The 14,359-nt window shown below is 45.0% G+C and overlaps 1 long non-coding RNA gene across 1 annotated transcript in view; it reads left to right on the top strand.

Annotated features, from left to right (window-relative positions):
* The first annotated feature begins 11,216 nt into the window (after window positions 1–11,216).
* Window positions 11,217–14,359, top strand: part of LOC311520168 — a 100,003-nt gene continuing 96,860 nt past the window's right edge. Inside the window, exon 1 of the long non-coding RNA XR_014711499.1 lies at window positions 11,217–11,984. This is a non-coding gene — a long non-coding RNA (uncharacterized lncRNA). The remainder of the gene's footprint in view (window positions 11,985–14,359) is intronic.

Below are 14,359 nucleotides of genomic sequence, written 5' to 3'. Positions count from 1 at the left end.
GAAATCCTTTTGAGATCCAGTTGAGATTTTTTGAACTAGAAATACAGATGTTAAAAAGAATTTTTTTTTTGCTTTGGAAAGGAAGTCCAGAAAGCAGTTGAAACTGAAAGCAGATTGTTTTTTCTCTGCTTTGTGGCCAAGCAGAGACAAAAGGGGATTATCTTGTGAATTGCAGGTTTTCTTTGCCTGGAGGCAGGGTACTTAACTCCTTAATTCACAGTCTTCCAACCCAGAGGTTTTTTTTTCTTTTCTTCCTAAAAGTAAATAGGGGGTGTGTGTTCTACCCATTTGCTTTTTCTTTGGGCTGGGTAAGCAGGTTTCCAAGTAGTTGGAGGTTTTTTGCTTTAATTTGGGCCCAGAGCAGAGACAAGGGAATAGCCTACAGAAAAAGACAGTCACTATCAGAGAATAGGTATTCTATTCCAGCACAGCAAAATTTTACAGCCACGTTTTGTTTGTTTATTTCTAAACCTCGGGTGTAAAGTTAGTTAAAAACAGAGAGGTTAGAATGACCAAATCCTCAGCTCGACTACAGCTGGAATTAGCCAAATTTCAGGCTGAGGAAAAACAAAGGGAACATGAAAGACAGATAGAACTCATGCGGCTGGAGAAGGAGGTACAGGAGGCTGCCCACAAGAGGGAAATGGAGGCAAGGAAGCATGTGGAGGAGGAGAAGGAAAAAGAGAGGAAGCATGTGGAGGAGGTGGAGAGGATAAAGGCCCAGCAGAATATACCAACAAACCCTAGCAATCCTTCTCCAGGTACCAGTTCCCATCCCAGAAAGTTCCTCACCTACAAGGCAGGTGATAATACTGAGGCCTTCTTAGAAAACTTTGAAAGGGCCTGCCTTGGGTACAACATCTCTACTGACCAATACATGGTAGAGCTGAGGCCGCAGCTCAGTGGACCCTTAGCTGAGGTGGCAGCTGAAATGCCTAAAGAACACATGAACAAGTATGAACTGTTTAAATCCAAGGCGAGAGTCAGAATGGGGATAACACCCGAGCAGTCTCGTCGCAGGTTCCGAGCCCTAAGGTGGAAACCAGACATGTCATTTACCCAACATGCCTACCACATTGTGAAACATTGGGATGCCTGGATATCAGGAGCAAGTGTTGAATCTCCAGTAAATTTGCCCTTCCTAATGCAAATGGAACAATTCTTAGAGGGTGTTCCTGAGGAAATAGAAAGATACATCCTAGATGGGAAGCCCAAAACTGTAATCGAGGCAGGAGAGATTGGAGCCAGATGGGTGGAGGTGGCAGAGAAGAAGAAAACTGGTCGCAGTTGGAGCGGAGACCAGAAGGGACCACCCCAGACCACACCCTATTACCGGGGGCCGCCCAAAGCCCCACCTACCTCCCAAAGAACCCTCCAGACCCCTTATCGTCCCACCACCCCGTTCTCCAGCAACCCTCCTTGCCCCAGTGACCCGTCAGCTGGACGATGTTTTAAATGTAATGAGCTGGGGCATGTAAAGGCCAACTGCCCCAAGAACCCCAACAGATTACAGTTCATTGCACTGGAATCACACCAGAGGTCCACAGGCCCAGATACCTCCCAGATACCCTTGGAGCGGAGGGAAACTGTGAGTGTGGGCGGGAAGAAGGTCACCGCGTGGAGGGACACCGGAGCACAAGTGTCAGCTATCCATGCTTCCTTAGTGGACCCCAATTTAATCAACCCAGAGATCCAAGTGACGATTCAACCCTTCAAGTCCAACTCTTTCGATTTGCCTACAGCCAAGTTGCCTGTCCAGTATAAGGGCTGGTCAGGAATGTGGACTTTTGCAGTCTATGATGATTATCCCATCCCCATGCTGTTGGGGGAAGACTTAGCCAATCATGTGAAGCAGGCCAAGAGGGTGGGAACGGTCACCCGTAGCCAGGCTAAACAAGCCGTGAGGCCTAGCTCTGTTCTGGAAACTTCTATCAGGACCTGGTCAGAGGTGATGGACCCGGACCCCAGGCCAATGTCTGCAACAGCAGTAGTGGATCCAGTCCCAGAGACCCAGACGGAACCAGTCCCAGAACCGGAACCAGCCGAACAACCAACACCAGACCCCGTGTCAGCACTGAATCCAGGACTTGCAACCTCAACACCAGAGGGCCCCACTGAACCTGAACTGGCAGCAGCCAATAACCCTACACAAGAGGCTCAGCCGGAGCCTGAATCCCAACATAGTGCACCAGCGGAGAGCGGTTCACAGTCAACAGAAACAGCTCCATCCCCTATATCGCTTCCAGAGGGACCAAGCCTAGGTCCCCAATCCAATGAGGGACTGATGTCTCCAGCATCAAGGGAACAGTTCCAGACCAAACGGGAAGCAGATGAAAGCCTCCAGAGAGCTTGGACGGCGGCACGGAGCAACCCACCGCCTCTCAGCTCTTCTAATCGATCCAGGTTTGTTGTAGAAAGAGGACTTTTATACAAGGAAACTCTTTCTGGGGGACACCAGGAAGACTGGCATCCTCAGAGACAGTTGGTAGTTCCAACTAAATACCGGGCCAAGCTCTTGAGCTTAGCCCATGATCACCCTAGTGGCCATGCTGGGGTGAACAGGACCAAAGACCGTTTGGGGGGGGGTCATTCCACTGGGAGGGAATGGGCAAGGATGTTTCTACCTATGTCCAGTCTTGTGAGGTGTGCCAAAGAATGGGAAAACCCCAAGACCAGGTCAAAGCCCCTCTACAGCCACTCCCCATCATTGAAGTTCCATTTCAGTGAGTAGCTGTGGATATTCTGGGTCCTTTTCCGAAAAAGACAGCCAGAGGAAAGCAGTACATACTGACTTTCATGGATTTTGCCACCCGATGGCCGGAAGCAGTAGCTCTAAGCAACACCAGGGCTAAGTGTGTGCCAGGTACTAGCAGACATTTTTGCCAGGGTAGGTTGGCCCTCCGACATCCTCACAGATGCAGGGACTAATTTCCTGGCAGGAACTATGAAAAACCTTTGGGAAGCTCATGGGGTAAATCACCTGGTTGCCACTCCTTACCACCATCAAACAAATGGCATGGTGGAGAAGTTTAATGGAACTTTGGGGGCCATGATACGTAAATTCGTAAATGAGCACTCCAATGATTGGGACCTAGTGTTGCAGCAGTTGCTCTTTGCCTACAGAGCTGTACCACATCCCAGTTTAGGGTTTTCCCCATTTGAACTTGTATATGGCCGTGAGGTTAAGGGGCCATTGCAGTTGGTGAAGCAGCAATGGGAAGGATTTACACCTTCTCCAGGAACTAACGTTCTGGACTTTGTAACCAACCTACAAAACACCCTCCGAATCTCTTTAGCCCTTGCTAGAGAAAACTTACAGGATGCTCAAAAAGAGCAAAAAGCCTGGTATGATAAACATGCCAGAGAGCGTTCCTTCAAAGTAGGGGACCAGGTCATGGTCTTAAAGGCGCTCCAGGCCCATAAAATGGAAGCATCGTGGGAAGGGCCATTCACGGTCCAGGAGCGCCTGGGAGCTGTTAATTATCTCATAGCATTCCCCACCTCCAACCGGAAGCCTAAGGTGTACCATATTAATTCTCTAAAGCCCTTTTATTCCAGAGAATTAAAGGTTTGTCAGTTTACAGCCCAGGGAGGAGACGACGCTGAGTGGCCCAAAGGTGTCTACTATGAAGGGAAATGTGCTGGTGGTGTGGAAGAGGTGAACCTCTCCATGACCCTTGGGCGTATGCAGCGACAGCAGATCCAGGAGCTGTGCACTAGCTACGCGCCAACGTTCTCAGCCACCCCAGGACTGACTGAACGGGCATACCACTCCATTGACACAGGTAATGCTCATCCAATTAGGGTCCAACCTTACCGGGTGTCTCCTCAAGCTAAAACTGCTATAGAACGGGAGATCCAGGATATGTTACAGATGGGTGTAATCCGCCCCTCTGAAAGTGCATGGGCATCTCCAGTGGTTCTAGTTCCCAAACCAGATGGGGAAACATGTTTTTGCGTGGACTACCGTAAGCTAAATGCTGTAACTCGCCCAGACAACTATCCAATGCCACGCACAGATGAACTATTAGAGAAACTGGGACGGGCCCAGTTCATCTCTACCTTGGACTTAACCAAGGGGTACTGGCAGGTACCGCTAGATGAATCTGCCAAGGAAAGGTCAGCCTTCATCACACATCTCGGGCTGTATGAATTTAATGTACTCCCTTTCGGGCTGCGAAATGCACCCGCCACTTTCCAAAGACTTGTAGATGGTCTCCTAGCGGGATTAGGAGAATATGCAGTCGCCTACCTTGACGACGTGGCCACATTTTCGGATTCCTGGGCAGACCACCTGGAACATCTACAAAAAGTCCTTGAGCGCATAAGGGAGGCAGGACTAACTGTTAAGGCTAAGAAGTGTCAAATAGGCCTAAACAGAGTGACTTACCTTGGACACCAGGTGGGTCAAGGAACTATCAGCCCCCTACAGGCCAAAGTGGATGCTATCCAAAAGTGGCCTGTCCCAAAGTCAAAGAAACAGGTTCAATCCTTCTTAGGCGTGGCCGGTTATTACAGACGATTTGTACCGCACTACAGCCATATCGCTGCCCCACTGACAGACCTAACCAAAAAGAAACAGCCAAATGCTGTTCAGTGGACCGGAAAGTGTCAGAAGGCCTTTAACCAGCTTAAAGCGACACTCATGTCTGACCCTGTACTAAGGGCCCCAGACTTTGACAAACCGTTCCTAGTAACCACAGATGCGTCCGAGCGTGGTGTGGGAGCAGTTTTAATGCAGAAAGGACCTGATCAAGAATTCCACCCTGTAGTGTTTCTCAGCAAAAAACTGTCTGAGAGGGAAAGCAACTGGTCAGTCACTGAAAGAATGTTACGCCATTGTCTACGCTCTGGAAAAGCTACGCCCATATGTTTGGGGACGGCGTTTCCACCTGCAAACCGACCATGCTGCACTGAAGTGGCTTCACACCGTCAAGGAACTAACAAAAAACTTCTTCGGTGGAGTTTAGCTCTCCAAGATTTTGATTTCGACATCCAACACATCTCAGGAGCTTCTAACAAAGTGGCTGATGCACTCTCCCGTGAAAGTTTCCCAGAATCAACTGGTTAAAATTGTCCTTGAGATGTGGAAAATATTGTTAGTCTTTATGTACTTGGTAGTATATTTAGAGATGCATGTGTCTTATTAACTCTGTTTTCCTAGAGCTCCAGGAAGAAATCCCAGCCAGTGTTTCACCCTAGCTGAGATTTGGGGGGCGTGTCATAAATATAAAGGGAAGAGTAAACCCCTTTGAAATCCCTCCTGGCCAGGGGAAAGCTCCTCTCACCTGTAAAGGGTTAAGAAGCTAAAGGTAACCTCGCTGGCACCTGACCAAAATGACCAATGAGGAGACAAGATACTTTCAGAAGCTGGGAGGAGGGAGAGAAACAAAGGGTCTGTGTCTGTCTATATGCTGGTCTTTACCGGGGATAGACCAGGAATGGAGTCTTAGAACTTCTAGTAAGTAATCTAGCTAGGTATGTGTTAGATTATGATTTCTTTAAATGGCTGAGAAAAGAATTGTGCTGAATAGAATAACTATTTCTGTCTATGTATCTTTTTTGTAACTTAAGGTTTTGCCTAGAGGGGTTCTCTATGTTTTGAATCTAATTACCCTGTAAGATATCTACCATCCTGATTTTACAGGGGGGATTTCTTTATTTCTATTTACTTCTATTTTTTATTAAAAGTCTTCTTGTAAAAAAACTGAATGCTTTTTCATTGTTCTCAGATCCAAGGGTTTGGGTCTGTGGTCACCTATGCAAATTGGTGAGGCTTTTTATCCAACATTTCCCAGGAAAGGGGGGGGTGCAAGTGTTGGGAGGATTGTTCATTGTTCTTAAGATCCAAGGGTCTGGGTCTGTAGTCACCTAGGCAAATTGGTGAGGCTTTTTACCAAACCTTGTCCAGGAAGTGGGGTGCAAGGTTTTGGGAAGTATTTTGGGGGGAAGGATGCGTCCAAACAGCTCTTCCCCTGTAACCAGTATTAGTTTGGTGGTGGTAGCGGCCAGTCCAAGGACAACGGGTGTAATATTTTGTACCTTGGGGAAGTTTTGACCTAAGCTGGTAAAGATAAGCTTAGGAGGTTTTTCATGCAGGTCCCCACATCTGTACCCTAGAGTTCAGAGTGGGGGAGGAACCTTGACACATACACATTGTAAGGAGAGTGATCACTTTAGATAAGCTATTACCAGCAGGAGAATGGGGTGGGGGGAAGTATTTTTTCATGCTTTGTGTGTATAAAAAGATCTTCTACACTTTCCACAGTAGGCATCCGATGAAGTGAGCTGTAGCTCACGAAAGCTTTTGCTCAAATAAATTGGTTAGTCGCTAAGGTGCCACAAGTACTCCTTTTCTTTTTGCGAATATAGACTAACATGGCTGTTACTCTGAAACCTGCTGCAACAATGTAATGCTCAATCATGGGGAAGGGTCACAGCATTCTTTAACCCTATTAAATGTGAATCTAGATCTGGTGAATACTCCAGTACAACAGAGGAATGTAACAGATAAGAATGACTCCAGTATTTCAACTCCAATAGTCCGAAAATAAAAATGAAATTTAGATTTCTAAATACTTGTACAAGTAAACACAGTTGATTTACCCCACAAAAATCATTTTAGGACAGGGAATATAATACACTCAGTTAACTGTGTTTTGGTTAAATTAGAACAAATCAAAGAGCGAGACTGTTACTGCCATTGCATGAGGACTTTGAAGATACAAACAACTGTACAGATCAAGTTTAACCTGAGCCTTGGGAATTTTTACACTTAATACCTAGCACTTATATGGCACTTTCCAACTTCAAAGTATTTTGACCATTCACCAATCTTATCTTCAAATAGTCCTCAGTCAATGGGGAGAAGGAGGCTAGATCATAAGAAAACATTAAATGGCTTTCTAAAATAAGTAGTATTGTGACCTGGCTTATAACATTCTCATCATCAAATAAAATTGTTCAGGAGCATGAAATCACACAAATCTGAGCAAGTTGTGATCAATAAAATGAGTTTTCAGAGGTGGATACAATTGATCTCCACAACACTGATGAGATGGTTGCTCAGTCAGGCAATTTCACTGGTAATAAGGTTAGCAGAGAATTTGATATGACATTATTTTGTGTACCTATCACCCTTTTCATTGGCTTTATACTGTGCAATTAGAGAGAGTAAAAGTGAGACCTGTAATCAGAGTTAAAATAAGGTGTGGATTGCACTGGATTTCCCAATATACATAGCCAAGACACAGCCTCTAGGGCAGAGGTGGGCAAACTACGGCCCGTGGGCCACATCTGGCCTGCGGGACCATCCTGCCTGGCCCGAGCTCCTGGCTCGGGAGGCTGTCCCCTCTCCCCCACAGCCATGCTGTCACGCGGCAAAATGCTCTGGGCTGCGGGGGTGCAGAGCCCGTCCTGACCCGGTGCTCTGTGCTGCGCGGCACGGCTGCCTGTCCTGGTGCAGCTGCGCAGCCAGCCACCAGTGCTCCAGGCAGTGCGGTAAGGGGGCAGGGAGCGGGGAGGTCGGATAGAGGGCAGGGGAGTTCGGGGGGTGGTCAGGGGCATGTGTAGGGGTCAGGGCGGTCAGAGGGAGGGGAATGGGGGTTGAATGGGGGCAGGGGTTCCAGGGGGGGCAGTCAGGAAGGAGAGGGGAGGTTGAATGGACTGGTGGGGGGCAGTTAGGGGAAGGGGACAGTTAGGGGCAAGGGATCTGGGTCAGTCAGGGAGAAGGGGTGGTTGGATGGGGCAGGGGTCCCGGGGGGCAGTCAGGAAGGAGGAGGGGTTGGATGGGGCCGGGGGGGCAGTTAGGGGCAGGGAGTCCGGGGGCAGTCAGGGGACCAAGAGCATTGGGGGTGGATGGGGCAGAGGTCCCTGGGGGGGCCATCAGGGAACAGGGGAGGTTGGATGGGGCAAGAGTCCCGGGGGGGCCATCGGGGGCGAGAAGTGGGGGCATCGGATAGGGGGCAGGAGCCGGGCAATGCCTGGCTGTTTGGGGAGGCACAGCCTCCCCTAACTGGTCCTCCATACAATTTCAGAAACCCGATGCAGCCATCAGGCCAAAAAGTTTCCTGCCCCTGCTCTGGGGGGTTCTGTTTTCATGCTAACATTCTATCATAATGCTCTGGAATATAACCCTCACTGAAAAATAGGAGTTAGAGACCAGAATAGACAAATGCATTTTTCCTCACTTCAAACCCACGTAAGCATGGTTTGAAAGTTCATCTGGAAAATTATGGCATCTGCATTGCACAGAGGAGACATAACCAATGAAAAATATAGAATGGAAAATGGAGCAGACACAGAGTGAAAAACAAATTTAAGTGACTGAAGAATAGAGCAGAGAGTGACAATTAATAAAAACAATAAGTACATTGGGTCACATACTGGTCACTGGTCTGGTAGCACATTGAAGCTGTAGGAGAGCCACAAGAAGCTGGGCAAATACAGTACATTGGACACCAGCATAGGTGCAGCAAAAGGCCAGTGTAAGTGGTCCCTGGGGCTGCTCTAACTTACACTAGTGTCCACAGTGTCTCCTGGTCTTGAAAGAAGACTCTTAGTAGCACAAATGTGGTTTAAAGTAACTTTTGCCCCACCCTACCTCCCCCTGAGACGCGACTTCTGTACTGAATCTCTCAGAAAGCATGGCACAGAAGCTGCCCTACTCTGTATATTACATCCAAAAAACTATGTTAAAGAATTGCTTGCAAAGCACTTGAAAGATAGAAAATGCCAGAATTAAGTTTCTTGTGCAACAATAATTTGGCCCACTTTTACCTATGCATTAAGATAGTCTTTGATTACATAGTCACATATTTTTTCCACAGGTGCCCTGCCTCATTTAGTGCACAGCACAGGCCTGTGCTGGGGATGAATAATGGTTGTGTAGCGAAGGAAAGTGTTGTGTGTAGGACCCATGCCTCATTTGCAGAAATTGGAAGGTGTGTAGTGGATCAGACAAGGAATTGCAGGAAGAGAAAGGAAGGTCTCATGGTTTTGCAGTTGAATGCTGCCCTTGTGAATCTGATTCTACCTCTGCCTGTATCAGAGTTCCTATATGATTCTGGGTAGGTCACATAAACCAGGTTTTTCCACAGATGGCCACTAAAATTCTGTGTTCCTCATTTTCTGGGTGTCCAACTTGATATTTTGGCTTTTGATTTGCAGAAGTACTGGGCACTGACAGCTGCAACTGAAGGCAAGGGGAGCTGTGCTTTGAGTGTATAAAGTGTTAGATAATGCTAAGTACTCTGAAAAATCAGGTCCTAAGTGTCTCCAATTGGCCACCCCAAAATTAGGGGGTATTTTTTACCTTAATCAGTGTACCATGGTTCACCATCTGTAAAACAGGGATATTCCCTACTCATTTTACAGAGGTGTTGTGAAAATAAGTTAGTGTTTGTGAAGAACTCAGATACCAAAGGAAAAAAGTCCATGAAGACATTAATAATCCTCTCTGCAGAATAATCTATCTATCTATCTATCTATCCTATCTGCAGAATAATCCTATCAGCAGTAAATAAAGCTTAGGGCTACATATTAAACAATGAGGAGAAAACATAATATTGAAAACCTGCTCACCATCCAGCCTGTGCACTGAATTGCACAAGTCTGGTGCAAAAATAGTATGTGATCATGTAATTAAAGACTATATCATAATGGATATGTGCTGTGGATTTAAAGACCGCAATCCTGATGATGCTCTATATCAAGGACGATGATGCTCTGTATCAATATGAAAAAACAAAATCATCATCACATGGAACAAATTTTTACTGTTTTTTAACTTAGGAAATTACATAGTAAGCTAAATTAGATGAACATTAAGGTTGCAAAGTCAAGCACTCAAATGTAAGGAAATGCCAAAATTAAAGTTGCCCGTGCAACCTTAATTAGATTCTTTGTCCACATGTATTATGACAGTCTTCAATTATATCCTCACACACTATTTTTCCCACTGGACCCTTGCTTTATTGACTTATTTTTTTTTATGTAGCATAACAAAAAGGCCACCCATCCATAGACTTTGACCACCCTGCCAGTTGTTTAAAATTACAGAACCAAAAATGCAATTCAGGCAGCTCGCCCCTTGTAAGAAGTAGCAGCTTGGAATTAAATACAAAATTCAAATCATACATCAGCTTATACCTCAAGCCTCCTGGCTCTCTTTGAAAGGCAGGTGAAATAAATGAGTCCTGCAGCATAACATGATGCATCCGATGAAGTGAGCTGTAGCTCACGAAAGCTTATGCTCAAATAAATTGGTTAGTCTCTAAGGTGCCACAAGTACTCCTTTTCTTTTTGCAGCATAACTTGAAAGTCAACAAATCCAGGCTATTTTGCACAAGAGGCAGCCACAGTACTTGTTAAGGGGACACTTGATAAAACTAAAAGAGCTGCTAGGGTAATTTAGAGCACACACAAAGAAGTACTGTCCTACTTTATGCAGAATATTGTAAATGAATTGCATTCACTACTGATGATGATAGGATGCCTTACCTGGATGGTTTTTTGGTTGGTTTTTTTGAAGGACAGGCTAATTGAGGGACAGATATTTACTCCACAAGTAGTCCTAATTACCTTAATGGTACCAACTCCTGAATTAGGGTGTGGATTATGGAGTAGTATAAAATCTGTTTTTTTAATGCCATGAAATGTAACATTTGATTACCTTTGTTTAGGTAAAGTGGTTCATGTGAACCATAGCACTGTACCATTAGTCAGGTATGTTGTGGGTCATGTATCCATGTTTATGTCCATGGGGGAATAAAGACCTTACTCCACTATGCTCAAGTCTTAGTAAAAACAGGTTAAAGATTAAACTCAAATCAAATTTGTTTACAATCAGATTAAAGAAAGAACCCAAAGATAATCGTGAATTACAAAAATCCCACATACTGAATGATGTGTTGCTGGTTGCTTACTTGTTAACATTTTTTGATTAGGTACAGAATTAAAGAAATTCTCTCACTGCTTTTGTTCAGGTCAATTGAGTTAAGTAGTTATATACTTATTTTACCCTAAGCTCAAGTGGGGACTACAGTGTAGTGAGAGATTTTTGCCTTGAAAGTTTTGAATAAAGGCTTGCAGAAAAACCTTGAAAGGGGGTTTAAATTTGTAAATTTTTTCTCAATTGGACATAAAAAGAGTGATGACAGTATCAGGACACTTTAGTGTGCATAAAATAGTAATTAGTTTTAAAATTAAGGCTTAAAATAAATAAAAATTAATAGTTTAAATTTATAAAATCCAATATAGAGGACCAAAATGGCAGATACAGGGAAAGATCACCTAGAACTTTTTAGGAACTCCTAGAACCCAAGATGGTGCCAGGGAGAAGTAGTCACATGTAGGTACACATGAGTTAGAAAGCAGGTAGCTGATTGGCTAAGAGAATGTCACCCTACTGAAAGAGCAACCAATCAGAGACTGAGAAAATATCATGCCACTGAAAGGCAACCAATCAGAGCTGAGCAGGGTAGACTGGAAAGTGTATATAAGGGCAACAGCCACTAGACTGAATTCCTAATGGTTTGAGACCTTCAAGAAGAACAGAAGCTGCAAGACTCCTCCCCGAGAAGAGGGTTCTTAGGCAGCTTTGGGTAGACTCTTGTGAGGCTTTGGGAAGGGGTTGCTTTGGGGTTCTGAAGAACCACCACTTACAAGGGGCATCAAGACGTAGCAAGCAAAACAAGCTGGATTTTGGGTGGAGTCTTGTGAGAGTTTGGGGTTCCAGAAAGAGACTGCCTGCTAGAAGCCTCAAGAAGCAGCAGTTGCAGCAGCAAAAGAACCCTGAGGTTGCCTTGGCAATGGTTGCTATAGCAACCAAACCAACAGCCTCTGCCAGCAGCAGTTCTGTAGCTGTTGCTCCCTCAGCTGCCTGCCATAATCAGCGCTGGTGTCGTGTACCATCGGGGAGGAACAGCAGTGAGACCGAGCAAAAGGACCTTGAGGGCTCAAGAGCTACAGAGGGAATAATAGAAGTAAGTGTAAATCCCCATCTATTATTAAGGAATGTATGGGTGCATCTGTCAACAAAGCTGGATGCCTGTGTCTGAGTGAGCTTTCCCCTACCCATCCTGTGACAAGACTGAGCGGGGACATACCTTTTCAAGTACGTAAAAGGTTGTGACAAGGAGGAGGGACAAAAATTGTTCTCCTTAACCTGAGAACAGCACAAGAAGCAATGGGCTTAAATTGCAGCACAGATGGTTTAGGTTGGACATTAGGAAAAACTTCCTGTCAGGGTGGTGAAGCACTGGAATAAATTGCCTAGGGAGGCTGTGAAATCTCCATCAGTAGAGATTTTTAAGAGCAGGTTTGACAAACACCTGTCAGGGATGGTCTAGATCAGGAGCGGCCAACCTGAGCCTGAGAAGGAGCCAGAATTTACCAGTGTACATTGCCAAAGAGCCACAGTAATACGTCAGCAACTTCCACACCCCGCTCCCAGCGCCTCCCACCCACCAGCAGCCCTGCCGATCAGCTGTTTTGTGGCGTGCAGGAGGCTCTCGTGGGGAGGGGGAGGGGCGAGGGTATGGCAGACTCAGGGGAAGGGGTGGAGTGGGGGCAGAGCCTGTGACAGAACCAGGGATTGAGCAGTGAGCACCCCCCGGCACATTGGAAAGTTAGTACCTGTAGCCCCAGCCCCAGAGTCGGTGCCTGTACAAGGAGCCGTGTATTAACTTCTGAAGAGCCACACGTGGCTCTGGAGCCACAGGTTGGCCACCCCTGATCTAGATAATACTTAGTCCATCCATGAGTGCAGGGGACTGGACTAAGTGACCTCTTGAGGTCCCTTCCAGTCCTATGATTTTATGATCAGCCCTCACAGAATGTTAATGTACATATTAATGTAGACAGTTGTTAGGTATTAAATTGTTAGTGTTAAATGTGACTGTCTTAAGTGAATGATTACATTGCTATACATTATATAGTCTGTGTCTTTGTGTGCTGCACTGTGTATTTGAATGTAATTCTATTATGTTTTATGTTTGATGCATTCTTTCTTTAGTAAATTTCCTGTAACTTCTTACGTTTTTTTTAAATATTTGTTTTCAAAGAATTTCTACTTGTGTAACAATCCTTGAGCAGAAAGTGGTATCTGCGTCCTTTCAAGGATCAAGACTAGCTTGCTCTGGGGAGCCCTCTCCAGGTCAGAGACAAACCCCCTGGGAAAACCCTAGCAATTCCTTTAGGGCCACAACCTTGCTTTCCCTTTGTCAGATACATTTGTAGGTAATTTAATTGGCTTCTAAACTCCGAAGGTAACACCCCTGTTTAGCTCAGGGACCAGGGCCTAGGAGTCTTGAGTCCTATTCTCATTCCCAGTTCTTCCCTCGCTGCCTCTCAGTAACTTACCTAGGCTCCCCTAAATGTGCACGTCACACTTTGCCTAACTGTAAATTGGGTATGAGACTTGCTTCACTACAGGCTGAGGTTTAAGTTTATAAAGTGCTTCAGTATCCTCAGGTGAAAAGCTCTCTGTAAGAGGGAATCAATTTTGTTGGTTATTGTGGGGCTGAGGGATTCATGGCATTTCAGTCTCTCATCAACTTGCAACCCAGTTTGCTGAAGGGTGATGACAATGGCCAATTTTTAAAAAGCCACCATTCTTTTCATACCAATGTTTAAAAAGAACCAATGTTCTAATGCATGAATATTAAGTATTGTAAAATTTAAGTTTCATTATTAAACCTATGCAATGGTAAAATAGAAACTAATTTGTCCCTCACGCTGCTGTTGGACAGTTAACTCAATGGACACTCCCACTGTTAAGTTCTGCACTGATCTTTGTAATAAGAGTTAACTAACTTTTCCAACACACACAATCTTCCCTCTTGACTTCCTAGATTGCTAAAAGGAACAAAATTACTAGATTTTTATTTACTACTATGAAGGGAAGGCTGTGCTTGCTGTTTTAATATAGCCACTTTTTTTCCACAGATTCGAAGGCCAGAATGGACAATTTTGATCTAGTCTGTCCTCCTGAACAAAACAGGCCCCAGAACTTCCTTAATATAATTCCTAGAGCATATCTTTTAGTAGAACATCTCATCTTGATTTAAAAATGGTCAGTGATGGAGAATCGACCACAACCGTTGGTAAATTGTTCCAATGGTTAATTACTAATTGTAAAAAAAGTATGCCTAATCTTTCATTTGAGGAGAATCTGGAAAAGAAAATTACACAGGTGCCAAGTATTCAGCATTACTGCTGACTTGATGACTAATTTAAAATGTTTAATGTAGCTGTTTTAGTTTGTCTATTAACGTTACTACATTTTATTTTAATGCCTCAGGCAAAACAGTGATTTTGTGACAGCCTCAAAGCTGGTAGGACACCTGAAGCCCCTTTG

Source organism: Lepidochelys olivacea (genome assembly GCF_965140295.1).
Source record: "Lepidochelys olivacea isolate rLepOli2 genome assembly, chromosome: 4".
Classification (NCBI taxonomy): domain Eukaryota; kingdom Metazoa; phylum Chordata; order Testudines; family Cheloniidae; genus Lepidochelys; species Lepidochelys olivacea.
The sequence above is the reverse complement of the archived record's forward strand: the minus strand, read 5'-3'. Positions and strand labels throughout refer to the sequence as shown.